The sequence below is a fragment of the Bufo gargarizans genome, chromosome 3 (genome assembly GCF_014858855.1).
Source record: "Bufo gargarizans isolate SCDJY-AF-19 chromosome 3, ASM1485885v1, whole genome shotgun sequence".
NCBI lineage: Eukaryota > Metazoa > Chordata > Amphibia > Anura > Bufonidae > Bufo > Bufo gargarizans.
In genome coordinates this window covers 228646209-228668202 of record NC_058082.1, presented here as the reverse complement: position 1 = coordinate 228668202, position 21994 = coordinate 228646209, and the positions used below count along the sequence as shown (strand labels likewise).

Sequence of the window (21994 nt, the reverse complement as noted above, 5' to 3'; positions counted from 1 at the left end):
TATTTTTTGTCACAAGTTAGCGGAAAATGATGATGATTTTTTATTTTTTCTTACAAAGTCTCATATTCCACTAACTTGCGACAAAAAATAAAAAATTCTAGGAACTCACCATGCCCCTCACAGAATACCTTGGGGTGTCTTCTTTCCAAAATGGGGTCACTTGTGGGGTAGTTATACTGCCCTGGCAATTTAGGGGCCCAAATGTGTGAGAAGAACTTTGCAATCAAAATGTGTAAAAAATGACCGGTGAAATCCAAAAGGTGCACTTTGGAATATGTGCCCCTTTGCCCACCTAGGCTGCAAAAAAGTGTCATACATCTGGTATCGCCGTACTCAGGAGAAGTTGGGGAATGTGTTTTGGGGTGTCATTTTACATATACCCATGCTGGGTGAGAAAAATATCTTGGTCAAATGCCAACTTTGTATAAAAAAATGGGAAAAGTTGTCTTTTGCCAAGATATTTCTCTCATCCAGCATGGGTATATGTAAAATGACACCCCAAAACACATTGCCCAACTTCTCCTGAGTACGGCGATACCAGATGTGTCACACTTTTTTGCTGCCAAGGTGGGCAAAGGGGCACATATTCCAAAGTGCGCCTTTCGGATTTCACCGGTCATTTTTTACACATTTTGATTGCAAAGTTCTTCTCACACATTTGGGCCCCTAAATTGCCAGGGCAGTATAACTACGCCACAAGTGACCCCATTTTGGAAAGAAGACACCCCAAGGTATTCCGTGAGGGGCATGGCGAGTTCCTAGAATTTTTTATTTTTTGTCGCAAGTTAGTGGAATATGAGACTTTGTAAGGAAAAAAGAAAAAAAAAGAAAAATCATCATTTTCCGCTAACTTGTGACAAAAAATAAAAAATTCTAGGAACTCGCCGTGCCCCTCACGGAATACCTTGGGGTGTCTTCTTTCCAAAATGGGGTCACTTGTGGCGTAGTTATACTGCCCTGGCAATTTAGGGGCCCAAATGTGTAAGAAGTACCTTGCAATCAAAATGTGTAAAAAATGGCCTGCGAAATCCGAAAGGCGCACTTTGGAATATGTGCCCCTTTGCCCACCTTGGCTGCAAAATAGTGTCACACATGTGGTATCGCCGTACTCAGGAGAAGTTGGGCAATGTGTTTTGGGGGGTCATTTTACATATACCCATGCTGGGTGAGAGAAATATCTTGGCAAAAGACAACTTTTCCCATTTTTTTATACAAAGTTGGCATTTGACCAAGATATTTTTCTCACCCAGCATGGGTATATGTAAAATGACACCCCAAAACACATTGCCCAACTTCTCCTGAGTACGGCGATACCAGATGTGTCACACTTTTTTGCTGCCAAGGTGGGCAAAGGGGCACATATTCCAAAGTGCGCCTTTCGGATTTCGCAGGCCATTTTTTACACATTTTGATTGCAAAGTTCTTCTCACACATATGGGCCCCTAAATTGCCAGGGCAGTATAACTACGCCACAAGTGACCCCATTTTGGAAAGAAGACACCCCAAGGTATTCCGTGAGGGGCATGGCGAGTTCCTAGAATTTTTTATTTTTTGTCGCAAGTTAGTGGAATATGAGACTTTGTAAGGAAAAAAGAAAAAAAAAAGAAAAATCATCATTTTCCGCTAACTTGTGACAAAAAATAAAAAATTCTAGGAACTCGCCGTGCCCCTCACGGAATACCTTGGGGTGTCTTCTTTCCAAAATGGGGTCACTTGTGGGGTAGTTATACTGCCCTGGCAATTTAGGGGCCCAAATGTGTAAGAAGTACCTTGCAATCAAAATGTGTAAGAAATGGCCTGCGAAATCCGAAAGGCGCACTTTGGAATATGTGCCCCTTTGCCCACCTTGGCTGCAAAAAAGTGTCACACATGTGGTATCGCCGTACTCAGGAGAAGTTGGGCAATGTGTTTTGGGGGGTAATTTTACATATACCCATGCTGGGTGAGAGAAATATCTTGGCAAAAGACAACTTTTCCAATTTTTTTATACAAAGTTGGCATTTGACCAAGATATTTTTCTCACCCAGCATGGGTATATGTAAAATGACACCCCAAAACACATTCCCCAACTTCTCCTGAGTACGGCGATACCACATGTGTGACACTTTTTTGCAGCCTAGATGCGCAAAGGGGCCCAAATTCCTTTTAGGAAGGCATTTTTAGACATTTGGATGTCCTAAGTTAGCGGATATTGATTTTTTTTTTGTTTTTTTCTCACAAAGTCTCACTTTCCGCTAACTTAGGACAAAAATTTCAATCTTTCATGGACTCAATATGCCCCTCACGGAATACCTTGGGGTGTCTTCTTTCCGAAATGGGGTCACATGTGGGGTATTTATACTGCTCTGGCTTTTTAGGAGCCCTAAAGCGTGAGAAGAAGTCTGGAATATAAATGTCTAAAAATGTTTACGCATTTGGATTCCGTGAGGGGTATGGTGAGTTCATGGGAGATTTTATTTTTTGACACAAGTTAGTAGAATATGAGACTTTGTAAGAAAAAACAAAAACAAACAAAAAATTTCCGCTAACTTGTGCCAAAAAAAATGTCTGAATGGAGCCTTACCAGGGGGGGGGTGATCAATGACAGGGGGGTGATCAATGACAGGGGGGTGATCACCCATATAGACTCCCTGATCACCCCCCTGTCACTGATCACCCCCCCTGTAAGGCTCCATTCAGACATCCGCATGATTTTTTACGGATACATGTATCGGATCCACAAAACACATGCGGACGTCTGAATGGAGCCTTACAGGGGGGTGATCAATGACAGGGGGGTGATCAATGACAGGGGGGTGATCAGGGAGTGTATATGGGTGATCACCCGCCTGTCATTGATCACCCCCTGTAAGGCTCCATTCAGACGTCCGCATGTGTTTTGCGGATCCGATCCATGTATCCATGGATCCGTAAAAATCATGCGGACGTCTGAATGGAGCCTTACAGGGGGGTGATCAATGACAGGGGGGTGATAAATGACAGGGGGTGATCAGGGAGTGTATATGGGTGATCACCCGCCTGTCATTGATCACCCCCCTGTAAGGCTCCATTCAGACGTCCGCATGATTTTTACGGATCCATGGATACATGGATCGGATCCACAAAACACATGCGGACGTCTGAATGGAGCCTTACAGGGGGGTTATCAATGACAGGGGGGTGATCAATGACAGGGGGTGATCAGGGAGTGTGTATGGGTGATCACCCCTCTGTCATTGATCACCCCCTGTAAGGCTCCATTCAGACGTCCGCATGATTTTTACGGATCCATAAAACACATGCGGATGTCTGAATGGAGCCTTACAAGGGGGTGATCAATGACAGGGGGTGATCAGGGAGTGTATATGGGTGATCACCCCTCTGTCATTGATCACCCCCCTGTAGGGCTCCATTCAGACGTCCGCATGTGTTTTGGTATCCATGGATCCGTAAAAATCATGCGGACGTCTGAATGGAGCCTTACAGGGGGGTGATCAATGACAGGGGGTGATCAGGGAGTGTATATGGGTGATCACCCGCCTGTCATTGATCACCCCCCTGTAAGGCTCCATTCAGAAGTCTGCATGATTTTTACGGATCCATGGATACCAAAACACATGCGGACGTCTGAATGGAGCCCTACAGGGGGATGATCAATGACAGGGGGGTGATCAATGACAGGGGGTGATCAGGGAGTGTATATGGGTGATCACCCGCCTGTCATTGATCACCCCCCTGCAAGGCTCCATTCAGACGTCCGTATGCTTTTTGCGGATCCGATCCATGTATCCGTGGATCCGTAAAAATCATACGGACGTCTGAACGGAGCCCGACAGGGGGGTGATCAATGACAGGGCGGTGATCAATGACAGGGGGTGATCAGGGAGTGTATATGGGTGATCACCCGCCTGTCATTGATCACCCCCTGTAAGGCTCCATTCAGACGTCCGCATGTGTTTTGCGGATCCGATCCATGTATCCATGGATCCGTAAAAATCATGCGGACGTCTGAATGGAGCCTTACAGGGGGGGTGATCAGTGACAGGGCGGTGATCAATGACAGGGGGTGATCAGGGAGTTTATATGGGTGATCACCCGCCTGTCATTGATCACCCCCCTGCAAGGCTCCATTCAGACGTCCGTATGCTTTTTGCAGATCCGATCCATGTATCCGTGGATCCGTAAAAATCATACGGACGTCTGAACGGAGCCTGACAGGGGGGTGATCAATGACAGGGCGGTGATCAATGACAGGGGGTGATCAGGGAGTGTATATGGGTGATCACCCGCCTGTCATTGATCACCCCCTGTAAGGCTCCATTCAGACGTCCGCATGTGTTTTGCGGATCCGATCCATGTATCCATGGATCCGTAAAAATCATGCGGACGTCTGAATGGAGCCTTACAGGGGGGGTGATCAGTGACAGGGCGGTGATCAATGACAGGGGGTGATCAGGGAGTTTATATGGGTGATCACCCGCCTGTCATTGATCACCCCCCTGCAAGGCTCCATTCAGACGTCCGTATGCTTTTTGCGGATCCGATCCATGTATCCGTGGATCCGTAAAAATCATACGGACGTCTGAACGGAGCCTGACAGGGGGGTGATCAATGACAGGGCGGTGATCAATGACAGGGGGTGATCAGGGAGTTTATATGGGGTGATCATGGGTGATCAGGGGTTTATAAGGGGTTAATAAGTGACGGGGGGGGTGTAGTGTAGTGTGGTGTTTGGTGCGACTGTACTGAGCTACCTGAGTCCTCTGGTGGTCGATCCTAACAAAAGGAACCACCAGAGGACCAGGTAGGAGGTATATTAGACGCTGTTATGAAAACAGCGTCTAATATACCTGTTAGGGGTTAAAAAATTCGGATCTCCAGCCTGCCAGCGAGCGATCGCCGCTGGCAGGCTGGAGATCCACTCGCTTACCTTCCGTTCCTGTGAGCGCGCGCGCCTGTGTGCGCGCGTTCACAGGAAATCTCGCGTCTCGCGAGATGACGCGTATATGCGTCCAGGAGGAGTAAAGCAACCACCTCCCGGACGCATATCTGCGTACAGCGGTCGGGAGGTGGTTAAGAGCACAATAGGAATTAATATTAACTTTCTTGGATTCATATGTCTAATAACTATACAGTCTTTAATTTGAAATCTGTGCATCCTCTCTCTTGGTTCTTTATGGCATTCACAGTAAGAGAATTGTCCACTTCTAACCTATTCCTCAAAATGTATAGATTTGAGTTTTGGATCTGGGTTATATAAGCTGAAAACCCCACCAATATCTAGACGAGCAGAGAAGAGCACACACATATCACTCTCTCTCTCCTCCCTGCTGAGGACTTTATCGAGTCTTTATGACATATTAAAAGTTTCTTGTAGAGTTAATGATGCTTTAAAGCCTCATTCCCCAAGATAAGAGTAAATATTATTATTGGGATATTTGGTATAAAACATTAAAAAAAAATCTCTGTATCTGTATAGTGCGACTTGTTGATGTTCTTGTCCTTATTTTTTGGTCCGTCTCACTGAGCTGATCGAACATGCTCAGTTAAAACGTTTTTTTATGTTTGCCCCGAAAGAGAAGACGTCATCGGCGCAGGCGCACTGAGGAAGTGCTGAGGAAGCGAATGAGGTGCAGGCGAGGGATTTGAATTGCAGACAGGGCCAGTCGGAGGAGAAGAGCGCTCCCTGGCCCTGTCAATCAGCAGGAGGATGTGGCGGCTACCAGCAAGTAGACGCCCTACTTGCTGGTAGAGAGGTAATTTACATATTATAAAAGTGCAGTTTTTAAAGAAACTAGCCAACAGAAAAGGGTAAGAGCACTATATATTGAAAAATCGCAGTATAAGGATTTTAATTAGCCTAAAAAAAAAAAAGACTTTTGGGGGGTGACAGAAGCCCTTTAACCGCCTCCGGACCGCCTAACGCAGATGTGCGGTCCGGAGGCGGCAGCGCTGCGCAGAGTCACGCATATACACGTCATCTCGCGAGAAGCGAGATGACGCGCTTTGCCGGCCCGCGCATGCGCAGTTCGGGACGGCATTTAGTCAAGGGGGGTCGCGTCATCAGCTTGCCAGCCAATGATCGCGGCTGGCAAGCTGATGATTTTTAAAAAATCCAATGAGAAGCCAGATAACAGATCATATTAGTAAATATGATCTGTTATATGGCTGCCCTGCTCCTCTACTGGTCCTTTTCGTCGGTTGGATCCAGCAGAGGAGCAGGCTTCACAGTGAGTAGCACCAACAGTACACACTTAGCCCCAGATCACCCCCTGCACCCCAATTAACCCTTTGATCACCCCTTTGATCGCCCCTGTCAATCACTAGTGAAAGGAAAAAAGTGATCAGTGCAAACTGTCACTTTTTTTTTTCACTGGTATTGACCGTTAGGTTTTAGGATAGTTTAGGCCCCTTGGTTAGGTAGTTTAGGGATCGGTTAGCGCCCAGCCCACCGCACCGCAGTCACTGATTCGCTGATTAGCGTATTGCTAATCAGCATTTGTACTTTTATAGTATCTGGAAGTGATCAAAACTGATCACGGTCAGATCTATAATAGTATTAGTGTCACTTTAGTTCTCCCTCCACCCAAAACGCAGTGTTTGCCCGATCAGGCCTGATCGGTTGCCCACACCTGCCCCACCGCAGGCTTGCTTTTTTTCTTGGGTAGTCTCAGGGAATACCCCTAAATTTAGTTGCCCAAATGTCAAACAGGAGGTATTCTTCTGAAGAGGCCTACAGGCTTCTGACCCAGTCGGATGAGGAATGGGAACCCTCATCTGATGAATCTAGCGGGTCAGAATACGAACCTGTAGAAAGCAGTGGCTCTCTGACCCAAAGTTCGGACGAGGAGGCTGAGGTCCCTGATAGCACCAGGCGTACCCGGCCCCGTGTAGCTAGACCACAGGTTCCGCAGGATCCGCTTCAAGAGCAGCAGAGTGGGGCTGGTGCTGTCGGATTACGTGGTGAGGCATACACCAGCAGCGCAGCCCTCCCTGGACCTAGTACCAGCACTGCCGTACAACCTGGTGAAGTGGCGAGCACCAGAAGGGCAGTTGAAGCTGGTACGGTGGCACGAGCAGTAGTGACCCCGTCGCAGCCACCGCAAAGACGTGCCCGTAGAGCCCCTAGAATCCCTGAGGTGCTGGCAAATCCTGATTGGCAGTCCCCAACTTCAGCCGGACCTGTAGTTTTCCCTTTCACTGCCCAGTCTGGAGTTCGGGTTGAGACAGCTCAGATCGGTTCGGCCCTGGGATTTTTTGAGCTGTTCTTGACTGCGGAGCTCTTAGACATAGTTGTGGCCGAAACAAACAGGTATGCCACACAATTTATAACCGCCAACCCAGGAAGCTATTATGCCCAGCCTTTCCGGTGGAAACCAGTCCAAGTTTCCGAAATTAAAACTTTTCTGGGCCTTCTCCTCAACATGGGTCTAACTAAAAAGCATGAATTGCGGTCATATTGGTCCACAAACCCAATTCATCACATGCCCATGTTCTCTGCTGCTATGTCCAGGGCACGTTTTGAGGCCATCCTGCGTTTCCTGCACTTTAGCGACAACACCGCCTCCCGTCCCAGAGGCCACCCTGCTTTTGACCGGCTCCACAAAATTCAACCCCTCATAGACCATTTCAACCTGAAATTTTCAGATTTGTATACCCCAGAGCAAAACATCTGCGTAGACGAGTCCCTGATACATTTTACTGGGCGCCTTGGCTTCAAACAATACTTCCCAAGCAAGCGCTCCCAGTATGAGGTCAAATTGTATAAGCTCTGTGAAAGGGCCACAGGCTATACCCACAAATTTCGGATCTATGAGGGAAAAGATCAGACCCAGGAGCCGGTCGGTTGCCCTGACTACCTGGGGAGCAGTGGGAAGACAGTCTGGGACTTGGTGTCACCCTTATTCGGCAAAGGGTACCATCTTTATGTGGACAATTTCTACACAAGTGTGGCCCTCTTTAGACATTTGTCTCTAGAACGGATTGGCGCCTGTGGCACCGCGCGAACTAGTCGCGTGGGCTTCCCCCAACGGCTCATTACCACCCGTCTTGCAAGGGGGCAGAGGGCCGCATTGTGTAACGAAGAACTGCTCGCGGTGAAATGGAGAGACAAGCGTGACGTTTACATGCTCTCCTCCATTCACGCAGACACGACAATCCAAATTGAGCGAGCAACCCGTGTCATTGAAAAGCCCCTCTCAGTCCACGACTATAACCTTCACATGGGAGGGGTGGACTTCAATGACCAGATGTTGTCTCTGTATTTAGTTTCCCGCAGAACCAGACGCTGGTATAAGAAGGTGTCTGTATATTTAATTCAATTGGCTCTGTATAATAGTTTTGTTCTCTACAGTAATCCTGGGAGAACTGGATCCTTCCTCAAATTTCAGGAAGAGATCATCGAGAACCTCCTGTACCCAGGAGGTTCCGTGGCCCCATCCACCAGTGTAGTTAGCCGTCTACACGAGCGACATTTCCCCAATGTCGTTCCTGGTACCTCAACCCAACCGTCACCCCGAAAAAGATGTCGTGTCTGTAGCAGGGGTGGAATAAGGCGTGACACCCGCTATTTCTGTCCTGACTGTCCTGACCACCCTGCCCTATGCTTTGGAGAGTGTATCCGGAAGTACCACAAACAGGTACACCTAGCATAGGGATCATCTCACCAGGACAGGCACACAGGGCTATTAGGGCCCATTCACTCACAGCTGCTGCAAACCTCTCCTTTCACCTGGGACAAAGTGCATAACGCACTTCGCCACATCTTTGGGCGATTTGCGCTTTTCACATTGACCCATGGGGAAGGAGAGGTTTGTTCTATAAAGGTAAAAAAATAAAAAAATAAAAATAAAACACCAGTAAGCAAAAAGGTTAATGTTTAGTTCAAAAAGTTAAAGTTTATATATTTTGTTCCAAAGTTAATAAAATTATTGCGTTGCGGCCTGTTTTTTTTTTTACCTTCCAGGTGGACCAACCGATCGACTAGCTGCAGCACTGATGTGCATTCTGACAGAAGCATTGCGCTGCTGTCAGATTACATGCAAGTCGGTGTATGCGGCGCTGCAAGACGAGATTTCTACTCTGCAGTAAAAGATACGTTTGCCAAGGCATACAAGCTGAGGAGGAGGCGGCGTTCCTATGCTTTGGCAAACACTTTGTATATAAAAAATAAAAATAAAAATCCCGGCAATGATTTATTCATCCACATCGATTGATGTGAATGGAGAAATCTGGTTTGCCAGGGCATACGAGCTAAGTGGGTATGGATGTTGGGCGGAGCTCCTATGTCGTGGCAGACGCCTTTCCCCTCCTTTTTTTTTTTTGGCAGAGATTTTTTCATCCACATTGATCGATGCGAATGAAGAAATCTGTGCCGTTCATTTTTTTCTTTCAGCCCAGAGGCTGAACGGAAAAAAAAAATCTCATTACCTGTATGCTCAATATAAGGAGAATAGCAGAAACTCCTAATGCTGGCCATACATGTAATGATTGCGGAGACCCTCAAATGCCAGGGCAGTGCAAACACCCCACAACTGACCCCATTTTGGAAAGAAGACACCCCAAGGTATTTGCTGAGGGGCATATTGAGTCCATGAAAGATTTTAATTTTTGTCCTAAGTTAGCGGAAAGTGAGACTTTGTGAGAAAAAAACAAAAAAAAAATCAATTTCCGCTAACTTATGCCCCAAATTTTTTTTTCTATGAACTTGCCAGGCCCCTCATTGAATATCTTGGGGTGTCTTCTTTCCAAAGTGGGGTCACATGTGGGGTATTTATACTGCCCTGGCTTTTTAGGGGCCCTAAAGCGTGAGAAGAAGTCTGGGATCCAAATGTCTAAAAATGCCCTCCTAAAACAAATTTGGGCACCTTTGCGCATCTAGGCTGCAAAAAAGTGTCACACATGTGGTATCGCCTTACTCATGAGAAGTTGAGGAATGTGTTTTGGGGTGTCATTTTACATATACCCATGCTGGGTGAGATAAATATCTTGGTCAAATGCCAACTTTGTATAAAAAATGGGAAAAGTTGTCTTTTGCCAAGATATTTCTCTCACCCAGCATGGGTATATGTAAAATGACACCCCAAAACACATTCCCCAACTTCTCCTGAGTACGGCGATACCAGATGTGTGACACTTTTTTGCAGCCTAGGTGGGCAAAGGGACCCACATTCCAAAGTGCACCTTTCGGATTTCACCGGTCATTTTTTTACAGATTTTGATTGCAAACTACTTCTCACACATATGGGCCCCTAAATTGCCAGGGCAGCATAACTACGCCACAAGTGACCCCATTTTGGAAAGAAGACACCCCAAGGTATTCCGTGAGGGGCATGGCGAGTTCCTAGAATTTTTTATTTTTAGTCGCAAGTTAGTGGAATATGAGACTTTGTAAGGAAAAAATAAAAAAAATAAAAAATCATAATTTTCCGCTAACTTGTGACAAAAAATAAAAAATTCTAGGAACTCACCGTGCCCCTCACGGAATACCTTGGTGTGTCTTCTTTCCAAAATGGGGTCACTTGTGGGGTAGTTATACTGCCCTGGCAATTTAGGGGCCCAAATGTGTGAGAAGTAGTTTGCAATCAAAATCTGTAAAAAATGGCCTGCGAAATCCGAAAGGTGCACTTTGGAATATGTGCCCCTTTGCCCACCTTGACTGCAAAAAAGTGTCACACATCTGGTATCGCCGTACTCAGGAGAAGTTGGGGAATATGTTTTGGGGTGTCATTTTACATATACCCATGCTGGGTGAGAAAAATATCTTGGTCAAATGCCAACTTTGTATAAAAAAATTGGAAAAGTTGTCTTTTGCCAAGATATTTCTCTCACCCAGCATGGGTATATGTAAAAGGACACCCCAAAACACATTCCCCAACTTCTCCTGAGTATGGCGATACCAGATGTGTGACACTTTTTTGCAGCCTAGGTAGGTAAAGGGACCCACATTCCAAAGTGCACCTTTCGGATTTCACCGGTCATTTTTTACAGATTTTGATTGCAAACTACTTCTCACACATATGGGCCCCTAAATTGCCAGGGCAGCATAACTACGCCACAAGTGACCCCATTTTGGAAAGAAGACACCCCAAGGTATTCCGTGAGGGGCATGGCGAGTTCCTAGAATTTTTTTTTTTTTGTCGCAAGTTAGTCGAATATGAGACTTTGTAAGGAAAAAAAATAATAATAAATCATCATTTTCCGCTAACTTGTGACAAAAAATAAAAAGTTCTATGAACTCACTATGCCCATCAGCAAATACCTTAGGGTGTCTACTTTCCGAAATGGGGTCATTTGTGGGGTTTTTCTACTGTTTGGGCATTGTAGAACCTCAGGAAACATGACAGGTGCTCAGAAAGTCAGAGCTGCTTCAAAAAGCGGAAATTCACATTTTTGTACCATAGTTTGTAAACGCTATAACTTTTACCTAAACCATTTTTTTTTTTTGCCCAAACATTTTTTTTTTATCAAAGACATGTAGAACAATAAATTTAGCGAAAAATGTATATATGGATGTCATTTTTTTTGCAAAATTTTACAGCTGAAAGTGAAAAATGTCATTTTTTGGCAAAAAATCGTTACATTTTGATTAATAACCAAAAAAGTAAAAATGTCAGCAGCAATGAAATACCACCAAATGAAATCTCTATTAGTGAGAAGAAAAGGAGGTAAAATTCATTTGGGTGGTAAGTTGCATGACCGAGCGATAAACGGTGAAAGTAGTGTAGTGCAATAGTGTAAAAAGTGGCCTGGTCATTAAGGGGGTTTCAGCTAGCGGGGTTGAAGTGGTTAAAAAGTACATGCGCTATGTTATGTCTAATTACATTTTTATATCAATAATGGCATAACCTCTTTAAGGAGTTAATCATTATCTAATTCTGTTTCTGTTATTTTAATAGTGTTGTTAAATAAAATATATTTATAGAACGAAATCAATGCATCAAGATATGAGAATATTAGTGTTGAGCGAATCGGGTTCGGACTGCTTTAGCTGAACCTGATCTATTTCAAACCTCCATTCATAATATGCACTACGTGCCACAGTAAAAATGTATGGACTCCGTTGAGACAATCATCTTCTAGCCACAAGTAATGCGAGACTAGCTTAGTCTTGTGACTGTGATGTTACAGTTCAGTTCTGTGCCGAAATTCAAAGCTGATTTTGGGTTTGTGCCTCATTACCAAAGCCAAGTTTATCAAGCCAAGTTTTTGCACAGGTCTTTTATTTTGCTCTGTCACAGGACAGCATGGTGTAGTGACAGACAATTTAGCAGTCTGTTACTTAGGAGTTAGTAGTTTTTCAGTACTTATAAGTTAATGTTTAAAGTCAGAGGCCAGCAAGGAGCCCAGTGTGAAGAAAGGAGTCCAATGTATTTATGATGCAGTCTTAACTCTGCTCTCTTCCCTCAAGCTACTGATTGACATGTGTTTCCAGATCCAAAGTTTTATAGAGAACCCTATCATTCAGTAGCTGGATTAAGTCTACATATCATAGGACTTCTTGCTGTTGCACTAGCCACATACTGCGCAGTTTAACCTATGAGTTCTTAACCCCTTAATGACCCCCCTTTTTTCTTTTTTTTTTATTCCCTGCCTTCCCAAAGCTATAACTTTTTTTATTTTTCCATTAACAAGTTTTTAGTAGGACAACATGTACTTTCTAATGTCACCATTTACGGTTTCACACAATGTAGTGGGAAGCAGGAAATAATTTCAAAATAGGGTGGTATTATAAAAACAAAACAAAAAAAATAACAGTTGCGCAACAGTTTTATAGTTTTTGTTTTTACAGTGTTTCCTCTGGGATACAACTGTTACTTTTATGTATCTGGATCAGTAAAATTACAATGATACCATATATGAATATTTTTTGTGTTTTAATACTAAAAACTTTGGAAAATAATATTTTTTCCTTTGGAGTCTTACCCCCATAACTTTTTTTTTTTTTATGTTTACAGAGCTGTGTAAGGGCTATTTTTTTTTTTTTGCTGGGCGATCTGTACTTTTCATTTAATCAGCCTTCTGTTTGCCATATGGAATAGAGTTTTTTATATTATAATATTATGGGTGTTTTCACATGATGCAATGCCCATGATGTTTTTTTTTAAAATTGTTTATATATTTTTATTGTTGTTTTTGGCAAAGGAGGTGATTCGATTTTTTTTTGTTATATTTTTAAAAACCTTCTTTTTTTAACGCAATTTTATAGTTCCCCTAGGGAACTATAGCAAGCAATCATTAGATTGCTTTTCTCATATACTCCAATGCATTAGCAGTGGAGTTTATAAGAACTGCACTATGTTCCTATGGAGCCCTGTCACAGAAAGGGGGCTCCATAGGAAATGATGTGCAGAAGCCTCCTGTCACATAGGAGGACAGAGGCTGCCACACACACACTCCGGCTCCTTTGATTTCCGCCAGGGGGAGTCAGTCTGGGTTCTTGCGCCTTCAGATGGCATGATCACATTTGACCACAGCATACTAATGGTTTAAAGTCCATGATCTGTGTTGCCACCGGTTACCGACATGAGCCTTGGGTGCCTGCTGTTTAAAACATCAGACATTAGGCAGCTAGTGGGCTCTCTGCACGCGCAAGCTGGCTCCATATTTAAATTCCTAACCACCGATGTATATATATGTAAGAACAGGCTAAAAACTATGTTAATGCCAGTGTGACGGACCATTGAAAGCATCATGTCTATCAGTACACTATGCTGCCCTTAAAGTTCGCAGAATAAGTGACCTGACAGGTTTCCTTTAAAATCTGTGCCCCAGACAATTTCCATTTCTGGCTTTTTACTGCAGGATGTAGATAAGATTTTGTAAAATGGTATTGTAATATGCTGCAGAAATCCACGGTTTAAATGCAATATGTGAAATCACTAAACTGAACAAAGTAATAGTACATGCTACTTAGTGCTATCCTATGGGCCACAAGACAGTTGTTGTTCCAACTGTTACGTAACAAAAAGTTATCATCTTATAGATACAATGAAAAATGTGGTTTGAAACCATTCTTTACATCAGTGGTGGATGGAAGAACAAGCTTACTAGTATGCTGAAAAAAACATGATTTTGAAAGCATATCCTTCAGTAGAACAGTAATAATGCATCATATTTTTAGGGCAATACCCATAGGACTGTTGCAGACAACTGTATAGTCAGTAAGGTTAAAAAGTATCCAAGTCTATCTAGTCCAACTTATTCTCATGCATAATTAATCTAGAGGAATACAACAGAGAAAATATTAGTGTCAGGAGAGATGCCACAATATACTGTTCCCTCTAAGCATTTCACACTGGAAATGATATAGTTTAAATTCTGTTTCCCACAGACAGGTAAAGCTGGATATTGGGCTTTTTAACATCATTACAATTTTTTTTTACTCTCTCCTTTTGTTTTAACACTTTGTGTCACAATGGAGTTAGTCCAGAATCTAAAAAAATAATTAGAATTAATTTTAAGCTCTTTACAAAGTAAGGAATGTAGGGAAAAGGGAAGAAACAAAGTAACATCAATTACTTTTTTAGGATTGGATACATTTTTTGGAATCTGATTAGTGTTATAGGTAAGGGTTGCAAAGAAGTAATTGTCATAAAAATGCTTTTACTTATTTCAGCCATTGTGAGATTGTTTTATCATGACATATTGTACTTCATGGTAGTGGTAAATTTGAGTTGATATGTTCTATCTTTATTTACAACAAAAAAATCCAAAATTGACAAAATATCAATTTTCAAAATGTCATTTTTTTACATTCCCCATATGTCTACTCTATGTGGTCATAATTTTGAAAATTTCATAATTTTTTAAAATGTTAGGAGGCTTAGAGTTTTAGAAACAATTTTTAACATTTTGAAGAGCTTTTTTACAGACCAATTCAATCACATTAAGTGGCTGACATAATAGAAACCACCCTATTTTAAAAACTAAACCCCTCAAATTATTCAAAACTGATTTTTGAAACGTTGTTAACCCTTTAGGTGTTCCACAGGTATTCAAGTAAAATAGAATTGAAATTTAAACAATGCAATTTTTTTGCAGATTTTCTCTTCTAATCTATTTTTTGTGTAACACAGCAAGGGTTAATAGCAAAACAAACCTTAATATTGATTACCTTGATTCTGCAGTTTACAGAAATATCTCATATATGGTCATAAACTGCTATATGGGTACACACCAGGGCTCTCTAGGGAAGGTTCACAATATTGTTTTTGGAGAGCAGAAAACAATATTTATTGAGGAATTTATTGAGGGGTATAGTGAGTGATGTGACTCAACGAGTGTTTCAAAGAATTTAAAAAAGACTTGGCTATGAAATTTTTTATTTATTTTTTTGCAATAAAATGTTGCTTTAGCTATAAATGTAAATTTTCACAAGGGATAACATGAGAAAATACACACCACAATTTGTTAGGCATTTTTTTCTGAATATGGCAACATCCACTACGTGGTTGTCGATTGCTGTTTGGGGACATAGGAGCAAATCTTTTTTAAGGCCATAACTTTGTTTATTTTTTGTTGACTGAGCTATGTGAGGGCTGTTTTTGTGGGACAAGATGTAGTTTTTATTGGTACTATTTTGGGTAAATATGACTTTTTCAACACTTTTTATACCTTTTTTGGTAAGTGAGGTAGGCACAAATTGCAATTCTTTCAGTATTTTTTTATTCTATTTTTTTATGGATTTGTATGAAATGAAATGATAATGGTGTATATGAAATGATAACTTTGTTCTGCAGGTCGATACGGTTGAGGCAATACCAATTTTTTGGGTTATATATGATTTTTAGATTTTTATTATACTATTTTTTTGCGAGGTTTGGCGGGCAAAAATTATAATTATGTCAGTTTCATTTATTTTTATTTTTTATGAAGTTCTCTATACAGAATAAATGATATGATAACTTTGTTCTTTGGGTTGATACGGTTATGGCAATACCAAATTTATATATATATTTTAATGTTTTTCTACTTTTGCAACATAAAATCACTTTTTTTAATTAAAAATGTTATATGGTATTTTGCATCGCCATATACAGATGTAGCAGAGCTAAAATTGACTCTGATAACAAACCATATGTCACGGTGTTATTTTGGTTATCTCGTGACAAAAGCCATTAAAATCCATTGAAAAGTTAGTTATCTTTTTCTTACCATTCATTGATGAACGCGTTAACCATCAAGTTTAGCTGCATTTGTACTAACATCCATAATGTTTTTATTTTTGTAATGCACTGAACTATCAGTTTTACACTGACAGTAAGCCTGATCAGATTCTGACTTTGGCAGGGTCTGAAAGGCTTCTGTACATTTGTAAGTCATCCATTTGCCATGGTAACCATCGGGCCTCTGCCATTGCAGTGCAGCGGCACGATGGGGGAGAGAGGTAGAACCCTCCCTCTGTTAACTCCTTACATCAGTGGTCGCTACCAACCACGGCATATAAGGTGTTAAACAGCAAGGATCGGTTCAAGCACCGATCTCCACCATTGCAGCAGAGTGCCATCTATATTTTAAAGCTGAAACTCACTGCTGATGGAGGCGGCTCCATTTCTGAGCCACTGCCATCGCAGTACAGTAAGGCTGGGTGGTGGGCCGCATGGCACAGTGCAGGGGCAAGATGGGGGCATTGGAGGCACAAACAGGGCAATAACATATTTTAGACTAGAGTGGAGATCAGAGCCTGAAATTGGCATTTTTAACAAGGCCTATGCTCCGATTGCTTAGTCTGTACAGACTATCAAAGCAAAGTGATCGTCAGCAAGGGACAACTCTGATTGTTCCGTTGCTGGCTTCTCACATGTCTCTGCTCTTGGTAAGAGCAGAGACTCTGGGGCTGTGATACTTTATAGTGTCACAGCCCCAGTTAACAGTTCTGACATAGCTGTGTGTCTGATTGCAACAAGTTACGTGCAATATGGACATACAGCTACATCATTTGTAGCAAGGGGGTTACAGAATCTGTGACAAAGGCTCAGGTTGAAATCTCTCCCACAGATATGTATACCTAGCCTGATGTAGCAGTCTCCATCTGTGAAAATGATGCACTAGTATATTTGAGTATTGTACCATGATACACTATTTGCACAGAGGTCCTTTGTAATATAGTAACATTGTTCACACTGATGGTGAATGCAACATCTGTACTTCTTAAATCTTAGCCGATCCTGCAACACTATTAGTGAAAATATAGAACTGTAGTTGGTAAATGCCAATGTCGTCGGAAGCTACTACTACTAGAAATGTACACTTCATTGTATGTCGGAATACCGTGGACAGTTATTTCCATTTGCTACATTTGTAATTATTCACAAAGTATTATGTACAGGACCATCTGCTGTATAATACACAGATTTCAATGCCTCTCCTATACCAGTTGGGGCTGCCCAAGTTTCATCCTTTGTATGCTTGAGCAGATTACCTCATCTAAACTTTTGACTGTCCATTCATGCAAAAACATTATTTTATAGCAATATAGTGACAACTGTCGCTGTGTCCCAACAACATCTTCTGACTAAACAGTATTAAGTAGGTCATGTCACATGCAGCACATTATTTCGGCCATATTCACTTCAGGTGCTGTATTATTCTGATCAGAAGCTTGCACATTTTGCTGTCCATAGACAGTTCATGTAAAGGGCAAGCTATTTTTCTGCTCTCCATGTTTTAAAGTTTATTTCATCAGTGTTTTCGAAATATATTAGATCTTTCATACAACACCCTGTCTTTGCATTTGAACACCATGTAAGAAACTAAAACCTGCCATTTCACATCAGTCAACATTTGTTTTAATGTTCCCATAATGTAGTTATGAAATCTTTAATCTGATAGGTAACATGTTGACCTGATTTTGAACTTCCTACTTGCTGTTGGGAGACTTCTTGCTGTGATATTTTCTGACAACAATGTTAAAATAATTCCCTGCAGCCTATATTGCACAATGTCTTTTTTCAATAATGCTTACATTAGGAAGACTGCAAGATTATATATATATATATATATATATATATATATAAATAAAAGTTTAATAAAGAAACAATCTTGGTCTTTTTTTGGCTATTTAGATACATTACACTTACATGATTTACTTAGACAGAGCAGCTGGTATGCCGGATTTCATAGATGGCTTTGTGGGATTGCAAACAGCCACCTTGACCTAATGTAAATAGCAAATGACTGGAAGAACTAGGTTTGCTGTAGGATTTACAGCAATTTATTAGAGCACAGAAGTAGAGATAATACTGTGCCAGTTATATGGTTGTTTCAATCTGGATTATCCAGACAATTCTCCAGGAGAGGAAAAGTTCATTCTTTAATGTACTAGTAGCAGGAAGCAGAAAGCAAACGTAATGAAAGTTTTGGCTTTACAAATTGCATTTGATAGAATTGGTTCATTGCATACATTCTACATACAATGCATTCATAAAGTCTTCAGACCATTTCCCTTTTTTCACATTTTTTTATATTGTAGTCTTGTGCTAAAAAAATAATAATAATATATCGAATTTTCCTTCGTCAGTCTGTACGCAAGTGAAAACAACATTTTTGTGATTTTTGGAAATTTAGCAAAAGGGAAAACAAACATTTCCCATGGACATAAGTATTTAGACCTTTTGCTATGGCACTTGAAATTTATCTCTGGGGTCCTTCCATTTATCTTCATAATCTTTGAGACGTTTCTACACCTTGATTACAGTCCACCTGTGGTAAATTCAGTTGCATGGAAATGATTATTATTATTTTTTTTTAACAAGTACTTTTTATTATATAATTTTTTACTTTACAGCTGGAATTCTGGGAATTAAAAAAAAACACATCTTTGCCTGTGAGTTTCTTGTAGACACCAGAAAAGGTTTCAACTTCCTTGTGTTCAATATTGTTCTGTTGTTCCTTGTCCAGATGGACTTTGATGAGCCGACTGCCGTCCAACTTCACACGGATCCTCTTGCCCACAATTTCACTTGGGAACACCAAGTCTTCAAGGATGGCATCATGTACTGCTGTCAGGGTACGACTTCTGGGATGCTTCTGCTTGTTTTTCGTGCGGCTTTTCCTTGTTGGTTTGGGCAAGATCCTTCTCTGAGCAATGAAGACTACATGCTTGCCACTGAACTTTTTCTCCAGCTCATGCACCAGCTTGACTTGGATCTTCTGGAAAGATTTCAGCTGAGGGACTGGAATAAAGATGATTATTGCTTTTCTACCACCTCCAACTTCAATTTCCTTAGCTGCAGTAATGTTTAGTTCCATTAACTGAGCTTTCAGGTATGAATTCATTTCCAGCTCCAGCAGAGCCTGGGAGATGCCAGACTCAAACTCGTCTGGCTTTTCGCCATTGGGCTTGACGATTTTGGCGCTCATGCTGAACATGGCCTTTCGTCCTGTCTCAGCGACGGCCTAGGAAGAGAGCAAGATCCCGCGAGAGCGGCGCAGATCTCGGCCGAGCGCAAAGGCACATGGAAATATTTTAAAAAGATATGCCCCACAGCTGGCAATGCATACGAGAGCAAGAACCAAGCAATGAAGAAAAAATTACCTGTAAAGATTAGAGACAGGATTGTGTGGAGGTATAGATCTGGAGATGGGTACTAAAATTCCCAAGAGTATAGTGGCCTCCATAACTCTGATCTGAGACTGATCAGAGTTGAGGAAAAACTGAACAGAGCAATTTACATAGATACAGATGTAGTCAAGTTAACACACATACTTTCTGAGATGTGTTATCTAAACTAAATGCATAAGCAAACACCATCAATTGCTTTTCAATGGGATTTCTTTCAAGATAACGTGATGAATTTGAGTTCAGTGTGTGTGTTAACCCTGCTAAATCTGTATTCTTAATGTAAACCTGATCTAGAGTGGTCTGAACCTCAGACTGAGCAAAAGGTTTACCTTTACCTTCCAACAAAGACAATGACCCTAAGTACATAGTCGAGACAACACAGGAGCTCACTTAGGGACAACTCTGTGAATTTTCTTGAGTGGCTCAGCTAAAGCCCTATCTTGAACCCAACTAAGCATCTTTGGCGAGACTTAAAAATGGCTGCCACTGACAGCCCCCATCCAACCTGACAGAGCTTGAGAGGATCTGCAGAGAAGAATGGCAGAAAATCCCCAAATCCACCTTTTGACATCATACTCAAGAAGGCTGGGGGCAGTAAACTTCCAAAGGTTCTTTAACAAAATATTAAGTAAAGGGTCTGAATATATGTCAGTGCAATATTTAAGTTTTTCCTTTTCAATAAATTAGCAAAGATTTTGACTATTCTCTTTTCACATTGTCATTATGAGGCACCGAGTGCAGAATCATAGGGAAAACCTTGATTTTTCTTTTTTATCACAAGGCTGCAAAATAACAAAAAAAAATACTTTTGAATACTTTCCAAATGCACTGTAAATAAACAATAACATGGAATATGTTCTGCATATATTTAATCGTTATGTATATACAGTATATATATATATATATATATATATATATATACTGTACTATGGTTGTATATTTGCTGGTTAACATATCTTCAATTATTACTTATAGAGGTTAACCCATGAAACATATTATGTATCATTAAAGGGGTTGTGCAGGAATTTTTTAAGAAATGATTTTAAGTGTAGCACCATAAACAGAAGTCAGTGAGAAGCTACACAGCACGACTGACATTGTAGCGGCGAGAGCTCGCGATGGCAGAGCTGCTCTCATCGACTTCAATGGGAGCAGTACTGTTATAGTGAACTCCTGCCGCTGCAGTGTTGGAGCTACAGAGACCAGCTGATCACCGATGGTGTGGGGTGTCAGATTCCCATCAATGACAAAGTGATGGCTTATTCTGAGGATGGGACATTACATTAAAAAAACCTTTAAATTTAGCCCATACTTACAAACAATTCTTATATCTAAACACATCTAACACAATGCTTATATCCCCAGATATTCCAGGAATATTGTTATTATAGCATCATCTGCTTATTTTTATTGAGCAGCCTTTCTGTGCCCACTTCAGTAAATGTTCTGAATGGGACCCACTCTGTTTGCATGATTGTGTGAGGGATCCCTGGTGTGGTGATCCGACTGCTTCTGAAGCAGCATCATCTTCTCTTCATTTCAGACAAGAAGCTGAGCAATGGCAATAGCAGTAACACTATCTTACTGTTATATTCATGCTCCATTTGCCGAGGTAGACACAAAAAGGCTGTTCAACAAAAACAGCAGGTGGCTCTATACTAACATTTTCTCATATCTAGTAATATGAACATTTTATTTATAAGTGAAAATCCGAAGAATGTTTCCAATTATAGTTTAAATTCAACAATACACAATATCCTTCATGTGTTAGCCTCTTTAACTTAATGTATTTGTAGGATTTATACTCTTGAAAGAAATAGAAGTATATTGACTTACAAGATATAATGCACATTAAGCTGTGATTATAATATTTTAATTAATAAATAATATTCTTACACTCAAGAAACTCATCTACAAAAAAAATATAGATATGCAATGTTATACTTTAAATATTATGTAATAGGTATCGAACATGTTTCATTTTTGTTGTAAAAAAAACTAACAATGCAACAGTACTCTGCAAACTACTAATAAAGCAAATACAATAGTGCCATACTCAATGTAGAAATATCAAAAATGTTAATAATGCATTATAAATGAGAGATTTTTGGCAAATACATTTTGTACAAAATCATTTGTGCTTGTCCTCCAGTGTCAAGGCAATCGCTTTAGGACAGGTACCTAACACTAAATACCACATTCACTGGTGTCATACCGACCTCCATAAAATTCAAGCAATGCAGGTTCCACATTCATGCTGAACCCACACTATATTATACTTCTTGTGGTGCCACAATGGCCTCCATTAATTTAAGGAAGCTGCATTTAATGGAGACTGGTATGGCACCTAGTGAATGTAGTAGTGTTAGGTTCCCGTCCTAGAGAGATGCCTTGACACCGGTGGAAGGGCGCACATTTTGAACAAAATGAATTTGCAAATAATCTCACATT

The 21994-nt window shown here is 41.2% G+C and overlaps 1 pseudogene across 1 annotated transcript; it reads right to left on the bottom strand.

Annotated features, from left to right (window-relative positions):
- Window positions 1–18760: 18760 nt before the first annotated feature.
- On the bottom strand, window positions 18761–19369 carry LOC122932395 (annotated as a pseudogene). Its single transcript, XR_006388301.1, has one exon. The product of XR_006388301.1 is annotated as a 40S ribosomal protein S7-like (transcript).
- Window positions 19370–21994: the final 2625 nt, after the last annotated feature.